This window comes from Prionailurus bengalensis, chromosome F2, assembly GCF_016509475.1.
Source record: "Prionailurus bengalensis isolate Pbe53 chromosome F2, Fcat_Pben_1.1_paternal_pri, whole genome shotgun sequence".
Taxonomy (NCBI): Eukaryota; Metazoa; Chordata; class Mammalia; order Carnivora; family Felidae; genus Prionailurus; species Prionailurus bengalensis.
Genome location: NC_057353.1, coordinates 9888064 through 9892989, shown reverse-complemented (window position 1 = coordinate 9892989; position 4926 = coordinate 9888064). Strand labels below are relative to the sequence as shown.

Genomic DNA, 4926 nt, shown 5'->3' with positions numbered 1-4926 from the left:
TCAATAACTGAACGGTGTAAAGAAAGATATAATCTTTCTGGTAGGGTTTATAACATATGTCACTGTAACAGATAACTGCTATTATGTTAGTCGTAATATATATATTGTAGAGAGCACACAAGTGGTGGAGAGGGGCAAAGGGAGAGAGAGAATCATAAGCAGGCTCCACGCTCAGTGCAGAGCCCGATGTAGGGCTCGATCCCATGACACTGGGATCATGACCTGAGATGAAATCAAGAGTTGGACGCTCAACTGACTGAGTCACCCAGGTGCACTGTAGTAGTTATATTTTTACCGTCAGTAGCCAATGAAAATTTAAGAGTGCATATTATAATTCTTAGGGCAAGTACTGAAAAAATGCAAACAAATAAAAAAAGGATAGAAAAAGAGCCAGGAGAAATATTAAGATGGAATTTAAAAAAATATTCAAATAATCCAAAAAGTAGGAAAAAAGAAATAGGGGAACCAAAAACTGGAAAGACAAATCGATGCTTAAATAATAGACCCAACAAAACTGAATTAATAATTATGATATTAATGGATTAAACAATTCAAAAGATTGTCAGAATGGGTTACAAAACAAACAAAAACCAACCATTTTCTACCAGGATTCTGTTTAAATGTAAAGACACCGAGAGGTTATAGTAAACGGATGGAAAAAAGATATGCAATGCAAGCCATAGGCACAAGGATGCTTAAAGTTCTATGTTAACATCAAATAGAATAGATTTTTAACAATATTGTATTGCCAGAGATAAAGACACTTAATAAAGACAAAGGGCCACTTCATCAGAAATATATAGTAATTATAAATGTGTGAGCACCCAAAACATGAAGCAAATCTGACAAAGTCAAGAGAAGAAGCAGTCAATTCTACATCAGTTGGAGAATTTAACAGCCGTCTCTTAGCAATTGATAAAATTAGACAAAGTCATCAGAGATGTAGACTATCTAAACAACATTATCAATCACTTTGATTAAGTGATACTTATGGTACACTCCACCACCACCAGCAGAATAAATATTTCACATTCCTTTAAAATGCAGATAGAGATTCACTAAGACAGACTATATTCTGACCCATAAAACAAGCCCTAATGAATTTAAATAGATTGAAATCATATCAAGTAGGTTCTCTTAGCACAGTGGAATTAAATTAGAAATATTAAAATAAGGCAAGCAGGAAAACCCAAAATATCCTGGAAATTAAATGACTCACTTCTAGTGAACTGGGTCAGAGAAAAAAATCACAAGAGAAATTAAGAAATGTACAGAGCTAAAGCGGGACATAGAGAAAAACTAATAGTATTAAATACCTTTATTAGAAATAGAAGTCTCTAATGATCAAAGTAAGCTTCCACCATGAAGGGAATAAATTAAACCCAGAACAAGCTAAAAGAAGGAAATAATAAAGGTAAGTACTAGTATCAATAAAATAGAAAACAGAAAAACAATAACTAAAATTCTTCAAACTAAAAGCTAATGTTTGGAAAGATGAATGTAACAGATCACCCTCCAGCTGGACTCATTAGCAAAAAAGAAAGCACAAATGAATAATATTAGCGATAAAAGAAAGGGAATCACTGCAGAACTTTCAACCATAAAAAGATAATAAGGATCCTTGGTTTGTTCTCTGTTGATGGAGAGAGGGTGGGAGATGGCTAGATGGGTGATGGGTACTAAGGAGGGCACTTGTGATGAGCACTGAGTGTTGTATGTAAGTGATGAATTATCGAATTCTACTCCTGAAACCGATATTGCACTGTATGTTAACTAAAAATTTAAGCTAAAAAAATTATAAGGAAATTTTATGGGAACTTCATGCCAATGAATTTGCCAACCTACATGAAGTGGATAAATTCCTTGAAAGACACAAATGACCAAAACTGACACAAGAATAAATAGCAAATGTGAGCATTGCTGTCTCAATTTAAAAATCAACTTTATGATTAAAAGCAATTTCCCATTTAGCTTTTTTCCTTGGTACACCACTAAAGATTCTGGTGTTGCCATGGGCTGCCACCCCACCTGGTGTTACCAGTATTGTAAGAACAAGTCATTTCCAAAGTCTGGCATCTGCACAGGTGTCTCTAATGCCAAGATCTGCATCTTTGACCTGGGGTGGAAGAAGGCAAAAGTGGATGAGTTCCCATTATGTGGCCACATGGTGTCAGATGAATATCAGCAGCACTCCTCTAAAGCCCTGGAGGCTGCCAGTATTTGTTCCAAAAGTACATGGTGAAAGCTGTAGCAAAGATGGTTTTCACATCCCAGTGTGGCTCTAACCCTTCCACGTCATCCGTATCAACAAGATGTGCTGTGATGGAGCTGACAGGCTGCAGACAGGTATGTGAGGTCCCTCTGGAAAGTCCCAGTGCACCGTGAACATTGGCCAAGTCATCATGGCATCTGTACCCAGCTGTAGAACAAGGAGCATGTGATTGAGGCCCTATGCAGCGCCAAGTTCAAGTTCTCTGGCTGCCAGAAGATCCACATTTCCAAGTAGACTGTACTGAGTTTAATGTGGATGTGTTTGGAGACAGGCAGGCTGAAAAGCAGCTCATTCCAGATGGCTTGTGGGGGGTCAAATACATCCCTAATCATGACCTCTTGGACAAATGGGCTCTGCACTCATGAGAGCCTCAGCACTGCCCCTCCTCAATCATGCCCACCCATAAATCCTACTTTCTGTCAAAAAAATCCCAACAATTTCACAAATAAAGTCCAGGTAATTTCACAGTTGAATCCTATCATACAGTTAAGGAAGGCATTATATCAATCCTGTACAAACTCTTTCAGAAAAACAGAAATCGGGGAAATACTTCCTAATTCATTTTATGAAGACAGTTTTATCCTGATTCCAAAGCCAAAGATCTCACAAAGGATGAGAACTACAGACTAATATCCCTCAGGAACATAACTGCAAAAATGTTCGATAAACTATTAGATTGGAAAATCAAATCCAGAAAAGAAAAATATATATTTATATTTATATATAAAGGATTATACATCATGAATTATCCTCAAAATGCAAAGCTTGTTCATCATTTAAACATTGAACAGTGTAAATTTACTATGTTAATAACAAAATGGCAAAATATAATTATTTCAATAGATACAGAAAAAACATCTGATCAAATTTAGCAGTAGAAACATGCGGCAAACTAGAAATAGTTGTGAACCTCCTCAACATGACTAAGGACATGTACTGAACACCTTCAACATTACTATTTGACATTGCACTAGAGATCATGGCAAGTGCAATAAAATAAGAAAAAGTAATAAAAGGCATAGAGATGAGAAAGGAAGTAGTACATATTTCCTTATTTGCAGGTGACAGGAATCTACAAAAAAGCTATGAGAACTTAGCAAATTCTCATTAATAAGTGAATTTAGCAAGGTTGCAAGATACAAAGCCAATATACAAAAAGCAGTTAAAAGTTTAGATATGGCATCAATTACAAAATGAAATAATAAAACAACACTCCATTTACAATAGCATCAAATGTATATAGGAATAAATTTAATGAAAGTCACATCAGGCCTTTGTACTGAAAACTAGAATACTTTGCATGGGAAAACTAAAGAAGGCCTTAATGGAGAGATGTACCATGTTTATGGATTGGAAGAATTGACACTGTTAAGATGGCAGTTCCCCCTAAGCAGATCAGTAGATTCAATGTAATTCCAATCAAAGTCTTAACTGGCTGCTTATGAAAGAGATTTACAGGCTAATTCTAAATTTAAACGGAAAGGAAAAAGACACAGGATAGCCAACATAATTTCAGAAGAGAATAAAAGGTGAACGTAAACATTACTTGATTTCCAGTCTTACTACAAAGGTACAGTAATGAAGACAGTGCATTCATGTATAGGGCAGAACATATAAATAAATGGGACAGAATAGAAAATCCAAAAATAAACTCACAGTTTTATGGTCAAAAAAATTTTTTTTTCAAAAGTGCCGGATTCAATGAGGAAAAGATAATTATTTTTCAAAAAATGGTTCTGGAACAACTGAATCTCTGGGGAAAAAATTTTTTTTTGAACACTGAATCAAACCACACTCTCAAATTAACTCAGAATGTATCATCACCTAAATATAAGAGCTAAAATTATAAAACTTCAAAAACAAGACATAGGAAGAAATCTTTGTGGTATTATGTTAGGCAAAGATTTCTTACACAGGTATAAAAAGCCCAAACTGTAACATGCACAAAAATTGTAAAATGGCCTTCATTAAAATGAAATCACTTTCTCTTTGAAAGATATAACGGAGGGGGAAAAGAGCAAGCCACAGTCATATTCAGGGAAATAATTGTGAAACATGTTTCACAAGGGTTTATACAGAAAACCTCAAGAATTCTTACAATTCAATAATAAGGCTAAATAACCCAATAGGGAATAGATCAAAGATTTGAATAGATACATTATAAAATATATAACAATGGCTAGTATGCACAAGAAAATATGCCCAATATCATTAGTCATCAGAGAAATGTAACTTAAAATGATAATGAGATACTACCATATACCCACTAGAGTAATACAAGTTAAGAAAGCCTGACAATGCCAAATGTTGGTGAGGGTGTGGAGTCAGTAGACCCTCACACATTTGCCGGTGGGAATGCAAATCTGGTTCATATGCTTTGGAAAACAATATGGCAGCATCTTACAAATAAAAACGTACATATTCTGTCACACCCAGCAATTCCACTTACAGGCACTGCCAGAGAGAAATAAAAACGTATGTTCACACAAAGACAGGTATACAAATAAGTTCATAGCGATATTATTCATAATCGCAAAACACTGGAAGAAACCCAAATATTCAACTGATGAGTGGATAAACACACTGTTGTGTATCCATACTGTGGAACAACAGAAAATTAGTACACAAAATATGAATGGCTCTCGAAAATGTGT

General features: G+C 35.2%; 1 pseudogene; it reads left to right on the top strand.

The window, feature by feature from the left end:
* Window positions 1-2011: 2011 nt before the first annotated feature.
* Window positions 2012-2637, top strand: LOC122496053 (annotated as a pseudogene).
* The last annotated feature ends 2289 nt before the right edge of the window (window positions 2638-4926 follow it).